The sequence below is a fragment of the Lepisosteus oculatus genome, chromosome 5, assembly GCF_040954835.1.
Source record: "Lepisosteus oculatus isolate fLepOcu1 chromosome 5, fLepOcu1.hap2, whole genome shotgun sequence".
Classification (NCBI taxonomy): Eukaryota; Metazoa; Chordata; class Actinopteri; order Semionotiformes; family Lepisosteidae; genus Lepisosteus; species Lepisosteus oculatus.
This window is the reverse complement of record NC_090700.1, coordinates 52,169,361-52,185,892: the sequence shown is the minus strand read 5'-3', so window position 1 is coordinate 52,185,892 and position 16,532 is coordinate 52,169,361. Positions and strand designations below refer to the sequence as shown.

General features: G+C 38.7%; 1 long non-coding RNA gene across 1 annotated transcript in view; it reads left to right on the top strand.

The window, feature by feature from the left end:
- LOC107076929 (uncharacterized) overlaps window positions 1-16,532 on the top strand; it is a 42,628-nt gene that overhangs the window by 4,636 nt on the left and 21,460 nt on the right. The gene's annotated exons all lie outside the window — the stretch shown is intronic.

Below are 16,532 nucleotides of genomic sequence, written 5' to 3'. Positions count from 1 at the left end.
AGATGTCATTCTGTGATGCTCGCACATCTTGGGAGAAATTAAACACGGGAGCAAAGATACCCTTGTGAAACGACAGTGGTCAGTAGACTTGTGAGAAATGTCTCTTGAGGATGAACCAAACAATGGTGGATGTGTTGTAATCTACCCAAACTACTAAGTAGTTGCATAAAGAACTGACGTGCAGAGCTTTAGTGCACATAAAGCAGAAAAGGATAGGGAAGGCAGAATAGCAAATGACAAAGTATGATAAAACTGGCATTACAGAGAAAATATCCCATTGGCAAAAACAGAAATTAATACATTTAATGAAATCAGAGTAAATGCCAAACTCAAAGAAGGTAAAGACAAAGATGACTGAAAAATAACAAATCTGACTTACTTCGGTTCATGAGGGAGTCTAGCTCAGATTGGTACCTGATGACCCAGGATCAAGTGAATTGTAATCTTGCAGTTTGCTCAAGGCCTTTGCCAGGTCTTATTCCACCTGCCTTATCGTCTGTGTCAAGTGCTTATTTTCATTTCCTGCCGTGCTCCAGCTCTGTGCCTGGCTGCGGGTGAGGGAGGACAGCAGCAAGGAGGAAAATGTGAGGACATCTGTGTGCATAGTTCGTGACTGTCAGGGTGTTTTTAGGTTCTGAGTTCTGAATTTATTTTACCAGCCCCATACCTTCATTAGTGAGAGGTATTCATCGAGCAGACCCTTTGCTTGTACCAAAGTTAGTAAAGTTAGTCAAAGGTAAAGTTGTAAAGTTAAAGGTCAAATCAAGTTAGTTTAGACCAAATTATACTTTATTTCAGAGTACTGACAAAAGACGTGCATTTGTTAAGAGGAAAGGGGGAAGGCAGGGGCCATTACACAGTGTCTGATGCTGTGAGTGTGTATCTTGTGTATTTTTATAACACTAGTTAAGATTCAGGCCAGTTCACAGGAACAATTGCTACAGATTGTCCGACGGACTGTATTGTGAAAAACAGTGCTGTGTTTTTGCATAATTTTGGGAGTGTAGTGTACTGTTAAACCAAAAGAGATGCAGCTAACTCACAAAGCAAGACCAACGTGTTTCTATCAATCTGCAAGCAATACAATTATATTAAGGGATATCTTACTGTTTGCATAATGCACATATCTTACACAGTTGTCAGAGCATTGGTGTAGTAGGATGTTCTATTACATGGTGTCACCTGTTTCTTTCTTAGAGGGACAGCCTTGGGCAATTATAAAATTAGCTCTTGAATATGGACATGATGCCAGATTCATATTACATTAGTAATGTGCCAAGATGGCTGTTACTGAAACAGGCCATACAATAGCATTACCAGATACTTTATGTGTGTCTGGCTTAAAAAAAAATTCAAGCAATTAATTTGTACTTAATTATCATTCTCTAACTGACATGAGGTCTTGAGCTTTAAAATTATCTTCCGGTGATAATGCCTATAATTTTATGTGCTGTGCTGCGTTTTTTTTTTGTCCCTGGTGTCAATGCTCGTCTGTTGCATAATTGGAAAGGGAGCTTGCAATTCATATGGATAAAATAGGCTTTGGCTTCATTAGTATGGAGGGTCATTCATTTGGTGCATTAATTTCACTCCGGTGCAACGGGTGGTGAAGATGCTTTTGTATCGATGTTTAGAAGAAAATGTCCTTATAAAATCCTTCAAAGGGGTGCTTCTGAGGATAGAACAGAGATCAGGTTACACAAGGTTTCTCTTTTGTTGGAATGAGACTTTCTGGCCTTCTTTAAAAGCAGGGCAGACTGATATATTGTGTAGCAGACTGTGCACTCATTACTTGACAGACTGCAAGTAGTTGATTTGTCTTCTTTCATTGGTGCTGCTTGTTTTCCAGAGACTTTAAAGAAAAAAATGCGAAGAAAAGTTTCAGCAAAACAGAACAAAAGTACACAGTACTTTTCTATAATTTTAAGGAATAAACATCTTTACATATATATATCTTTACATCCATGTCCTGCGAGTTTCGGCATGTACTCTGCTGTGTAAAAGTATTACACACAGTCAGGAATGGCAATCTATGTACAGTACTTTATGAGTATCATTAATTTACTTAAAGCCTCTACTAGTGTTTTCTGCTAATACATCAGTTTGACTGTTATTAATACAGCCTAGTTTAAGTGAAAATAAACCAATCTTGTCATTTAGCAATTCTTCATTCTCATTGATTAAAACACCTCAAGGTAACTGATCCAAGAAGAGCCAATATGAAGTGTTGCAGTTGCTAATCCATCATTTACCAATCAAATCTCATTGACTCAGTGTCAGACGGTCCATATCATTAACATAATTTGTTTCTCTCTATACATTCATAATGCATCCTTCTTTTTGTGCTGCAAAGTACAGATCTTTACTACCGATAGTTATTGTCAACATACAACTAAAATAGCTAAAACTTCAGTATTAAATCAAATAATTATTTCTGCATAAAAAGGGAAAACTGAGTAAGAAAAGTAGAACAATACAGAATGTCTAAAGCAGTGTAGATACAGTATATACAGTACCTAGCGCTATTTAAATGAGCATCTCCCAGAACAGTAAAAATACTGTAGAGGTAACGGACAGTTTCCCCACAATAATTTTAAGTCCCGTGCTATTGTTATTTTTCTGCTATATGATCCTTTTGCAATACGTCCTGACTGAACTACAAAGCTGGAAAATGTACAGAATATGTTTTATATTTGGTGCTTTGTGGCATTGGTATTGTTGATTGTATGGCATACAGAATCACAGTTAAGAGGCAGGTCTATTAAAAGTGGATTATAAGTGATGGACATTGAGTAAGAACACGAGACAGAATTAATGGGCGAAGAGAAAATTAAAATGATGTTTGGTGTTTGTTTTGAATCACTGTCTAAATATGAAAATTGGCCCTTTTGGAAATCAACACTGACCCCACGTGATGTATGAGTGACACCGTGCTGGTAATGTCATAGGTAGGATTTCAGACTGCAGTTCATAAAAGAGACTCACCAGAGCTGCAGAGCCCTGCTTCTATAACACTCAACAACAGATACATTCATTAGCAGAACTCCAAAACAGCTTTTGCTGTGTGGCAGCTTTGCATAATAATACTGTCATCTGCAGTGCATAAATACATCCGAAAAATAAGCTTTCTCACTCTTGGGAACTGTTTCCCATATTTTCATTTTCTGAAATCTTTTATTGCACCTGCTGCTATTTATTTCTAAATATAACCTTTTCCTCCTCACCTCTGACAAATTCGGTGTGAGTTTTCTTGATGGACTGAAGTGAAATGTCGCTATAATTAGATATTTTTCAAAGCAGTGGCAAAACATTTTTTTATAATTCAAAAGGCTTAATTAGATTTTTTTTCCCCTGAAGAGTTCTGGAGCTTTTTGTGCATAGGACAACACTCTTACCATGACACAAAGCATGAGCCTGAAGTTCCCCAGTTACTAAAATGTGCAGACAAGTCCAATTAAATGTGAATAGTTTCTGATTGCAACATTTGTAGAAAAGGTGTTTGATGTTGAACATTTATTTTAGTGAGGATGAATATATGAATATCAGGGCTTGATTTTCACTCCTGGGTGGGTCACAGAGGTGTTCATTTATGGAGAAATGTTCTTGTCCCCAAGTTCTGGTTAGGGTCTTTGAATCCATTGAAATACAGCTGTGTTATTATTTAGCTCAGTTTATTTAATCTACTTCCACGAGTGAGAAAGGATGTTAAATTTGAATAAATCTTGCAGTAGCTTGCGGGTCATGGAAAGGTTGTGATGACTGTCACCACCAATGTGGAAATAAGCTTGGGAGGCCAGCCAGTATGTACAAGAAAAGGTACTGCATGCAGGTCGTGGGATAGAAGATGTCCTGGAGGTTCGATGCAAAGTGTTTGAAAGAGATGTCCTTTGCAATGGAGGGTGAATATCGTTCATGAGCTGGGATCCACACACACTCTGGCAGGAAGTGCCGGTGTTGTCTCAGGAGATACCTGTCCATGCACTGCGTACTACGATCGTGGATGTCACGATCGTCATCCCTCCTCTAGAGGGCGCTCTGACCCTTTTTTGTATTTTAGTTTCATTATCACTTTCACCTGCTCCTTGTCCCGTGTGTATTTTTTAAACCTGTGCCTCTGGAGCTCTGCGGTCAGTATTGGAAGATGGACGCCACAAGGCCTGCCTATTCCCTGGCCTCGCGTGTAGCCCGAGGGCAGGTCTTATTCCCCGGCGACTTGACCATATGGGTCTGGGGCTCGGAGCACCCGGCTCCATTATGTTTTTAACTTCCTAGTTCCTGATTGCTTGTCCCCCATTCCTGTCTTTGTTTGGATGGATTTCCCCTTTCAGATTGTTTTGGACTTGTTCGCCTGCTACGCCCCCAGAGCACCAGAACACTGCCGTCACGCCCCCCAGTCAGTCACCCCGTCCTGATCCTGCCATGTTTCCCCGTTACCCTTCTCCAGTCTCCTACAGTCTACAGTCCTAAATACGCACTACATGGGAGTGTGAACTGGCTCCCGTTACAATGGTGAGATCTTTTCAGCTCTCTCATTTTGCTTCCTCATTCTTTGATTTTATGGATTAAAGCGTTGTGCTTCTTTCCGTTCAGTTGAAGAGTTCAGGAGCCATCATGTTCCAGCGGCTGCTCTTCTGGCTTCCTCTGGTATGCTTGCCTAGGCCAAGCTGGACGAAGAGCATGGCCACCCAGCTTGTTGTGCTGCTTGAGAAAGAACATGATCCTTTGCAGCCAACAGTACTTAAAAAGGAACTGCAGACCAAAAACAAAATAAATTAGTTAAATTTTATAGAACAAAATGTACAAATTTAGAATTAAGCACAAAATTGTGAGCTTTGTGAAAGTACTGTGAGTTGCCATGTTTCCACAAATGTGCACTTCAGACCCCATGAATTGGGAAATTATGAGGCCCTTCCTGCTCACTTAGTAATTGACTAATGTAATATGATGTACGAGCGTATAAATAAAGGCTGTGCAGCAGACATTTCTCCACAGAAATGTTCCAACATCATTTGCAAGCAAAACCAAAACAATCTTGAAATCCAAAGCAATATCTCTATTGGACTAAAAGAGATGTGTTCACAAGCCTGCTTGTTCACAATGTCACAGGGCTGTATACGTCACCAGATGTTTTTTTGCAGAACATGCCGCTGTGCACACCTGGAAATTTTGTTTATTTTGTGGTGTAAATTGGAGGTTTTACAAGTAACTGTGTACATTTTGCTTTCATTGTGGTGTGGAATGCACTCATCAATGCTGATTCTTTCTAACCCTCAAATATAAAAATGGCGTTGCAGCTCCCCTTTAATAGCTAGTCTTTAGAGGTTGTGGAGAGTTTTAAATATCTGCAAACACATATTGACCAGAGGCTGAGTTACACTGAGAATATAGACAATATTTTTAAGAAAGCAAATCAGAGGCTGTTTTTAATTCAAAGACTCAAGAACTTTAATGTTAGTTAAAATTATCTAGAGATGGTATTGCAGTGCTCTCGGGTTCACGTGGGTATGCGCCCTCGCCACTGGGGACTCAAACCCAGGCCCAGTCACTCAACAGGGACCCAGCCAGTTGAGTTAAAGGGAAATCTCCCATCAGCCCAACAGCTGCGGTCCCTGCTATTCACAGAGAAGGGCGGTGACGTCACCGCGCTGGTAAGCCGGCTCGCACAACCTGCAGTAGTGGCCATATGCGTTACACTAAATAAAAGCCTTGTTGAGCATCCTGGGAATTTAATAATGACAGTTTGGTATGGAAACTGGGGTTGAAAAGTAAAAGCAAACTGTCCAGGATTGTAAAATGGCAGTAAAACAAAATGGGGAAATAGCAGCCACGGCTAAGCTCAGATCTCCATGTATATAAAATACAAATATACTGAATATATAAACATTATTTTATGTACTGCTTTTAAACTTGGCTTCTCAAAGCAGTAAGAAAAAAGGACACAATGGAGGAGACATCTGAATTACACAATTACAAAAAGAGTTTGGATAGGAATGCATAACAAACAAATGAAAGACCTTCAAAAGAAGGAAGTTTTAAGTGTTGATTTGAAAGTGCTCAGGGAAGGTGACTGTTTGATATCCTTGGGGACAGAGTTCCAGAGCTCTGGGGCATAACAAGATAAGTCCTGTCTCCAATAGAATATAAACCAGCTTGGAGGACAATCAGGAGACCACAGCTGGAAAAATGAAGGTTGTGAAATGGAGAGTAGGGAGAATATAAGTCAGACAGATACTGAGAAGTCAAGTGATATAGAGCCTTATAGGTGATCTTGAGGACTTTGATGTCTGCACGGATCCTGATAGGAAGCCAGTGTAAGGACTCCAGGACAGGAGTAATGCGGTCTCTTGCACATGATCTCATGAGGATTCTGGCTGCAGAATTCTCGACCTGCTGAAGTTTTAGTGTGGATTTTGATACCATGGTGACTAGGGCATTACATCAATTCGAGAGTAGACAAAGGTGTTAACCAGTTTTCATCAATAGTTAGAGATAACATAGGACATAGTCTAGAGATATTTCTGAGGTGGAAAAAAGATGTTTTACAATATGTTGCACATACAGTATGTATCACGCGTCAAGCCTGGATCAAAAATCAACCCCAAGTTCTTCAATTTAGATTAAAATTCAAGTACTGTGTCATCCATAGATAGGGTTACAGCTGGCTTCTCAAAGTTGATGGGAGGTGCCAAGAAGTATGACTTTAGTAGGACATTTTGAGTCATTCATGTTTTCACATCAGAGACGCAATTGGAGAGAGTATCGGGTTCAGTATAAATGTAGATCTGAGTATCTTCAGTTTAAAAATGATCATTTAGCCCTTGTGATCTTAATAACTGATCAAGTGGGAACATGTAAATGCTGAATAGTATGGGTACCAGTATTGTGCCCTGAGGAACACCAGACTTAAGAGTCCCACTTCAGTATTTTTGACACTCCAAGATAGACAAAGTGTCAGTAATCCGTAAGGTAATACGTGAACCATTTAAGAGCAGTGTCAGAAACACCAAAACAGCTTCAAGATTTGACAAGTGTGATGTCAATTGTTAACAGTGTCAAAAACAACACTGAGGTCATGGAGAATAAAGAGAACCAGAATCAGAAGTCAGGGCTGTTTATATGCAGTAAATATTTCAAATAGTTTATTTTGAATGAGATGGTTATTTAACTGAATTGTCATAGAAAGGGAAGTTTGCATGTAGGATGAAAATTATTTAGGTTGTCCAAGGCCAAATGTATTTATTTATTGGCAAAGGGGTAACTGTAGGTGTTTTAAAAGCCACTGGTACCATACCAGTGCTCAAGGACTCATTTATAATTTTGAGGACAACAGGGCAGAGAGTAGAGAAACAGGATTGAAATAAAACAGTGGGAATGGGTTATAATTAAAGGTGGTGGATCTCATATGAAATACCAGTTTACTAAGGCATGTTGCATCAAGTAGAGAGAGGCTAGAGAGAAGGGAACCAGCTAAGCTAGGTATGTAGAGAGGAGGTGTGGTGATAATAGACATTGTGGAGAGAATTAATGTCAAGATTGTCCTTGTATATTACCATCCAATTGGTAAATCAGCTACAGTCCAGCATGGATCTGTTATCATATAAGCATAGCACTCAGAAATACTGAACGTAGAGTAAGGGTGATGGCATACTCCTTTTTCTGCTGTTGGGACCTCAAAGGTTTTCTGTAATTGATCGATTAGTGAAGATTACCGCATGTCCTCATCATCATGAAGCAGGAGAAAGATGCTGATGAAGTTTGGAGTACATCCTAGAGGATCTTCCAGGAGCTTACACATAGATTAATTATAATTAATCCTTAATTAGGTTCCCATGTCACTGAATCACTTATCTGCCTGTAAGAACAGCTGGTCTTCCTGTTTGGTTTACTCTGATCCTGTTGCTTATCAGTGTATTGCTCTCTTCACTCTTTAAGACCACTCTTTTAACTGGGGAATTCTCCTCTGTCCTCCACTGCATCTTCCAATTGCTGTTAGGCTGATTCAAGGAAGTTTTCCTTCCTCTGCCTATTTTGTTTGCTTTGTCTTATCATACCTCACACCTGAAGAAGGCTCCACGGCCGAAACGTTGTGTTCTCTTTCTTCTTTTTTTCAGCATGGAATAAACCTATTACTTGTTCCTTTGCAGCCTACGCATGCTGACGCAGCTACCCACCTGAACTACTTGTCTTATCATATCTGAGAGATTCAGAATACAGAAATCAAAGACCTTTTTCCCTCCTTTTTTAAAATATGTCTATATGCATCTACGCTCTTATACAGTCTGATCAGCTAAATTGGGGTGCAGTTGTGTTACTGGTGAAAACCTTAGATTACACTTAGATTTTGCATAAATGTGCTTGACTTGCATGTTTTCAGGGCATACTTTCACAAAGTGTTCTTTCAATACCCTATGCAGACAGCACAATTCGGGGAGGTGTGTCCAAGGCAAACAGTCCAGGGGAGTCTGAGGCAAATCCATGAATGTTATAATGTCCAAAACAGGGAAATCCATCCAGACACAGACAAACAAAGTTAAAAACCGGAGTGGGATTTTGTGTCCCACCACTAGAGGCATCCTAATCACAGCCAGCTAGTGGCATGACCTACACTTGAACCCACAACACATGGATCATAAAGGTCGACCTGTGCTCAGTGAGCACCATTAGCAACTGAGGCATTTGGGATCCCCTTTAATAAGAATGCAAAATGAAGGAAAAATGCATTGTATCCATTACAGTACCCAGTGTTCACTGGAGAAAAGTTGGTGTGATGCCTTTCTCACGTAATTAGTTGTGTGTCATTAGGGCAGGACACTTTCCAGTTCTGAAATACATTTTTACACCATGCTGCAAACTGAATGAATGGACTTCTTTGCTTCAATCTCTTACTAGTCAAATGCTTGCAGCACTTTAAATAGCTATTATTATTAAAGAACAAATGTGTCAGTTTAATCCTTGTTGCCTTTTAACATTGTAGTGTATATTATTACTTTATGTCAATAAATGAAAGAATTGGAAATGTACTATTTTACGAAACATGTGGAAGCTGTTATCAAAAGCACCAGCATTTAATATTTTCATTGGCAGTACCATCAACATGGGCAGGAAACAAGCTATTGGCCTGAACAAAGGTATTGTTAAATAATGGACAAAAATTACTGTGTTTAAACAACTTTTTATCACGGCAACACAAAGCTAAAATAATGTGGGCTTAAAAGAAAAGATCACAAAAGGTCAAAAGTTTTTAAGTGTCATTCCATGGTTTCTATGTATTAATACAAACAGCTGTATTCCTAAAGAATTTAAAATCAGATATATTTTGAGGCACAATTTATCTTGTTTTAGGAATTATACCTAAATTATACTAAAACAGTGCAACAGAATCATAGCAAACTAATCTCAAACAATGATACATTACAGATAAATTCTACTATATTTACAAATAAAAGATTTACTGTTTTATAATTGTTATTGTAAAATGTAATGTGTCTCATCCACAAATATACATACAGCAATATTTCTTACTTCTTTTTCAGATCAGCTTATCAACTTTGCCTCTAATCCTGTGCTTTGCTGTCTATAATATAACTGAACTGCCTTGGCCCAGAGTACGAGACATACTGTTCAGATGTCATAAGAAATTAAATGAAGCAGGAGTTTGGTCTTTTAAACCAAAGATGATCTTGAATGGGGTCTAGGTCTATAAATAGCAATAGAAGTCATTCTGACTTCCGGAGTTGGGGGGTGGTGGTGCGAAATGTGATGTAGGATTTACAGTGGCTGACAAACGTCGTTAAAAATAATGAAAATCAATTGTTCGGCTATGGCAAAAATAATTACACTCACTATATCACGCATACAACTGTAGTTTTATTAAGCCTTTATGGGGATTTCCCACAAAGAACAATACAGAAAGGGGGCTTTTTTAATTACAAACAGATGCAATTTGATCTGAAAATGATTAATTAACATATTAGATTTATGCATGAAATAAGAGTCACCTTAATTAGTAATTTTTGCAGTGCCTAGCTGGTAAAAAAACACATAGGGATGCTTCAGGAATTAAGGCAACATAAACTCCCATGAGATTTCAGGCATGGTTACGTTTGTAACCCATTACTTAGGTATATGTCCCACTGTGACATCGGCTCAACAATATCGCGAGATTTAGCTGTCTGCAGCACTTTGGCGTTTGCTACAAATCATCTTCTGGAGGGGTTCTTCTGAAGAAACTTTCCCATATGGAAAAATCTGCATTGTTTGTTACAAGATGCTTAAATGTATGGAGGTGAATTCTGACCATGATCTGGTGTTATACGACATAGTTAATTTCCTTCAACAATTTGCAGAAATTGCCCCCTTTCTGTATTGCCCTGAGAATCTGAAGTCTCCCACCTGCTACAGTGCTCCGATTCTGAAGGCCCATGATTCAGAAGTTATCAGCAAATGTTTAATACATTAACTGCATACAATAAAATAGTTAATAGTATTTACAAATATAAAGACATATGATAATATGGTAGTATTAAATGCCACTAAAAACCAAATGGATCAACATTTTCCCAGCAGTTAAAACACAATTTTTCTTAGATCAGATCTTGGGGTGTATTTGTGAGCCCAGTATCTTTAATAAATGAGGCCAATAACTCTAGTAGTATAAATGCATCACAGCAGTTTTCTTTAATCAGCGATCAATTACAACAGTCTTTTTTTAAAAAAGACAGAAGCAGCAGTGAAACAGTGTCAGCTCAGTGTGTGGGCTGTAACAAAAACGAACTTGTATGAACCCGATCGCTCTTCAGAATATAACAGCTGCTTCACACAGGGTTTTGTAAAGGTCCGTAGTATGTTTTAATATGGATATGTGACAGTTTTAATTTTTCGATATACCTTTGTGATGTGTTTATGTTTTTAATATGTTTCTTTGGGAACAGCCAAACAAAAGATGTAAATGCATTCAATGGGTCATTACAAAAATTGGATCTCTAACCTCCTGCTTAATTGGCTGGTCTGATCAGTCAGGCAAACACTGTGTTTTGCTGTTTTTATTGAAGGTTCTGAGAGATCATGATTCCTTGCAGGTTTGTGTAGGTATTGATATCACCCTAAAAAGGCTGTGGTGTCTCATTTTATTCTGCTCATGCTGTTCAGATCCCAGAAGCAAAGACCCACACCTGCTCCACTCCCAGGGATGTGTAATTGTCTTTTTGCAAGGCTTTCATATTAAATACAGCAATCTATGCTGGGATTACTGTATGTAGCTGCTGTATCCTAGGAGATAGGTGAATATCTAATAAGGAACTGATAGCTCATTTTGCAGTGTAGGTGCTTTGATGTCTTTTCCATGGCAGATTTGCAAAGTTGCTTCAATTTCCACCCTAATGAAGCAGCAAGCCTGGAGGCTCAGTGCAGTTTTCTACAGACAATAAACACTCTTACTGCAGACCCTTATTAGGTGTTCTGCACATCTTAATTGAACACTTAAATTGGGCACTGTCTCCAACATCGCTGCCCTCTAAGTCACTGACAGCACTGCTGCAGAATCTTATTTTTGCAACGTGCTTTGTACAAACACCCCTGACAGCCCTTTCACATTTGCCCTCTCTTTCACAGTACAGGCTAAGACTGGCACCTATCAAATCAGATAAGACTCCCATTGTACAGCAATTTGATTCATTTGAGATTTAATGTGCTACAGGCTCTTATATATCCCCACTAGGTATTTCAGGCTTGTACATTGGAATTTTTAGTAAATCTGCAGCATTTAGATGGTGGCAGTTCTTTATGATAACGGTTATGGGAATAAGGACAAAGCTACTTAGCTTTGTTGATGAAGCCAAAACCCTGGTTTATTTCAAGAAACGGCTGGATTAATCCTCAGATCAATTAACTACTAACTACCAAACAAGCTAGGCCAAATGGCCTCTTCTCATTTGTAAGTGTTCTGATGAGAAGCTATTCCCTTTTTGCATTAGTTTTTGAGAAGCAGCATATAAAAATTGATATGTTGCTACACACCCTTATTTTAATTTTGATGTGGCTGCTCATATGTTCCTGATTTTTTTTCCTTTTTAAGATACACTGTAGAGTTATGTGCTTTTTGAATTGCAATACTCTCATAGTCGTGTGCTTTTCCCATTGTACACGAAAGCAACTTTCAGTTCAACTCTTCCAGATTTTCTTTTATATTTATTGCTCCATTACTTCTTAGGTAAACATGCAGAATTGTAGACCCTGTGTGAACTCTTCCCAAAATTTCTTGCAGATGTCATTATTCTCTGCCTACTCCATTGAGGGGTTTGCAATTGTCAGATCCAGATCTTAAAAAGACCACGTCGGTCAGAATTAACAAGAGGGAAGGGAAATAATCGCTTGATGTATCCAAAGTGAAAAAAGAACCCTAAATATTAATAATGCTTATTATGCTTTATGTCATGAATTATGTACAGTACCTCTATAAAATATATTTACTGCTCAGTTAGATGTAATTCCTTGATGTTCAAAAGACAAACCACTTGATACAACTCTAGTCTGTATGTAGCTGACGAGGGCTCCTATAGATTGTTTGAGAGCTGGATAATCATTTTGTGGACTTTGCATTCTGTGTTAAGATTTAAATATATTAATGCCAAGTATGTTATTTTCCTAACATATATGCTAACACCGAAGGCTGTGCATGCTGTGTCTAAGGTATAAAAAGGACTTTGAACGTAGTATAGTATAAAAAGGACTATGCTTAAGAATTGAGGAATGATGGTGTCTCCCTGCTCGTCTCTCTGCAGGGTCTTTCATAATAAACTTATTTCAAAATAACATTAATCTGTATGGTGACTTCTTGCAACCCGCATCTCAGAAAAAGAAAAATAGAAAACTATAGTGCAACTTGAGAATAAGAAGAGGCAGTGGTCGTGGAGCACATACCGTAACAATCTGAGGGACTTTATTAAACTTGAGAAAGTGTGAAGCTAATTGGAATGGCATACTGAAAGCTGATCAGAATTTTGTAAATATCTTTCTGTTAAAACTTAAACGCTTCTGTAAATATCTTTCTGTTATAGCATTGGACACAGGAGAAACCTTGAAGTTCTTATTTACCATGGATAACACTTCCATAGACTCAGAGAGCACACAGGCTCAGCTCTTCCTTTAGAAGAATAGTTCTGGCGCATAATGAATGAACCAGAAACTGTTTGTCAATCGCAGGTGTCAGGAGGAACATGTTTCTCTGACAGCACAGTACAAGGAAGACAACCTTCCTGTGGTTCTGTGGTCCTGCAATGGCTACTTTTGTGAGAGGTTATGGAACACAGCTGGAAAAATACATTCTGTTGTAGTAAAATGAGATCTTATGTCACCACAGGCAGGTCATTTCACTTATCACAAAGACATGTGTGTGAGACGTGGCCAAAATTCAAAACTTTTCTTCTGGACAGAGGATGTCAGTTTGTTTTCTGGTTGAAATATTTAAAGCAAGGACACCTAGTTTCAACTCAAAATCAGAATGGATGATTACTGTAAATGAAACACTGCATAGAAGATTAAATATTAATCAGGTCAAAGGCTATGACAATTCTTAAATGAAAGAGAACTAATCACTGCAGATTTTTGTTTTAATATACAAAACTAGTCTCGGCTTGAAAAAAACGATATTTGTTTCTGGTGACCACTGGCACAAATTCTTTTTACAAAGAACTATAGGATCTGAAGCAAATAATCCAGCTTCATAAATGAGACAGATACCCCGGGGATCCTTCAAGAAACAGACAGGTGAAATCTTTGGATCCATTATTGTATTTTCAGATTGGTTTTCCTGGGTTACCTGAAAAATCTTAATGTTTCACTTCCCTTTATCATTCAGTTTTAGACAGCCATTATCGAGAGCATTCTCACAGATTGTATAACTGTTTGGTTTGGCGATATGTCCGCCCATTCTAGAGGCAAATGACAATGCATTGTCCACTGTGCATAGAGTCATTGGCTGCCATATGCCACCTATTGAATACTGGCATAAACCAAGACTAAAGATACAAGCAGAAAAGATCAGCGAAGACTCTTCTCATCCATTACATGATCTGTTCCGAACTGTTTTGATCAAAACCAAAACTGCCCAGCATCTGAGCCATCACCATGGCCATCACCCTGCTTAACCAGAACACATGAAGTCAGGATGCATGTGTATATAATTGTGGACTGATGCATGTTCTTTGTGTGAAGTGCACGTATTATTGATTGTTTTTTGATCAAATTGTTACTATTGATCAAATAACTTGTACATGTAAAGCACTTGCCACATAAAATTATCCTGATTGTGATGCCAGTAACCACACGGTCCTCTTGCACTTGTGACCTATCTTGTATTATGATGCGTATTGTTAGAGCCTCCAAGGGTAATAGGACTCCTGGATGAAAACTGCTGCTCAAGAATAAGTCTTTTGTCTTAACCACCAGAGAGGCCAGCTATACTTGGACTGCATTTCCACATGGCAAACCTATTACAGTATATGAAATTAAAAGTGATATAATATTCCTTTGTACTATCTAGAAAGCAGGTGTTAAAATTCAGTGTGCATTTGAATACTGAACTCACCTGAGTGAAAAGTAAAAAGGATACAAGTAAACCAAATGACTTAATCCTGAGTAAACTGTTGTGTAATAACTCCAATGTGTCCCCCACCTTTAAATGCAAGCTTCTTCTTATGCAACGTGTTATATCTCAGGATTTCTATGCGAAGTGTTTCTAATTATATGTAATACTTCAGCATGGGTGGTTCTGAGTTTGCAAAATTCTGTATGATTGTGATCTGAACACTTGAGGAGAAGATTGGGAAGGGTAAACTTATGCACAGCGCAGACATTGCAAGACAGGTGTGGTGATGATGGGGACTAGGGGGTGGCAGGAAGCACCAGAGAATAAAAAGGCTATAATTATTGCACTGCAGTCTACTAGACATCCCTGGAGCAAGGTAATAAAAGAGCCATCACTTCTCACAGTTCCCACTGCAGTGTTCAACACTTTCTCATCAAACAAGAAAGCCTAAGAACAGGAGAGTGAAGTTGAAAGAAATGAGAGCTTGAAGACCACCTTTTGGTTTTCTGCTGGGGTGCCTGTACATGATTATTAATCTGAGCAGATCTTAAATTACATTAAAAAGAAACTCCCCCACCAACCTGAAGTGGTTTGTGGTGTCTCTTTCAGTAGTATAAAATGGTCCATTTTCTACTGTCTGTTTTTCTAATCAGATCATATGGTGTTTTGCTATGTTAGCCATGGTATGTGATATCATCTGTTGTGCAGATATGGTGGACATTGTGTAAACGTTCCTCTTTAAATAAGATGATGTTTCAGCCTTTTGCAATGAAATGTAGACACAGTAAGAGCATGAGAATTACCTAATTTTGTAGCACCATAGAGCTCTGCTTTTGCACTTATAATAATTGTTGTAGTCTCCAGATAATCCCCGGAGCTAGAATCAAATGAGGATACAGCTCTTTCTCACTTGTGAGTTGTTACAATGGGCAAAGTCGATTTGTTTGGTTTAGTAGAGGCCAGCAGTCTGGTGTTGGGAACCACCAGGGTGTAGAGGGTAGAGGAGGAGAATCACCAGCACTCTTCAGACTCATTATCCAGCACTGGTATTCTATGCAAAATGAAAGTGGGTTTGTTTGCAACCAAGCAAAGCAGGCATTGCATTGCATGTAGCTCTGACTGAAATATCGAGTCTTTTGTCCTTACATACCTTGATATTGGAAATATTTTTTAGGATTTGGTATGTTCAGAAAACCAGGGCAGGTTTAAAACCAGAGACTGAAACTGACGCTTTGTGTTGCCAGCTTTACTTTGTTAAAGAAAATGGGGAACCAAAACATTCATAACAAATTCATAACAATACAAGGCATTGCTCATGCTTGTACTAGTTAAAGGAAAGTACACAAGAGAAAATGACAGGCCAGTGCCAAGCAAAGGTCAGGCTCTGTTTTTCTTCTGGCCTTTTTTCTGTCATTGCCAATGATGCATAAAAAAACAAAAATCAAGCATAAACTCTTCCTCACTGCAACCCTGAAAGTATTTGATGGTTTTGCAATCACAGTGTGTACCAAACACCTCCATCATGCCGGACTGCTGATCAGTTTTCTCAGTGCCACCTCTGGAGACAAGAAAAGATGCCCATGCAAAAACATGTGTACTGACAGTGCCTGTGGATGAAGGAAAGGATCACCGTTGAAGCCCCGATTAGTCTGTGAACGATAAATATTCATAAATCTCCGTGTTCATAAAACTCCGTTCATAAATCTGAATTCATGCACTCTCATGATTGTTAAATATTTAAAGCTAACAGATTGTTAAGTAACTGGTGACTAATTAAAACAGCAGTGCAGCCAGCAGTGGTTACTTCCCCCTGTACAATACTGCTTTTGGCCCTCCAAAACTCAGCGTTGACTTGATATTGGTATGATACTTGTTACGATCACTGCCTCTCGGCAACGGAGGAGGCAGAAGTAGGTGTAGCCCCTATCCATCAGTTCACCTATCAGTT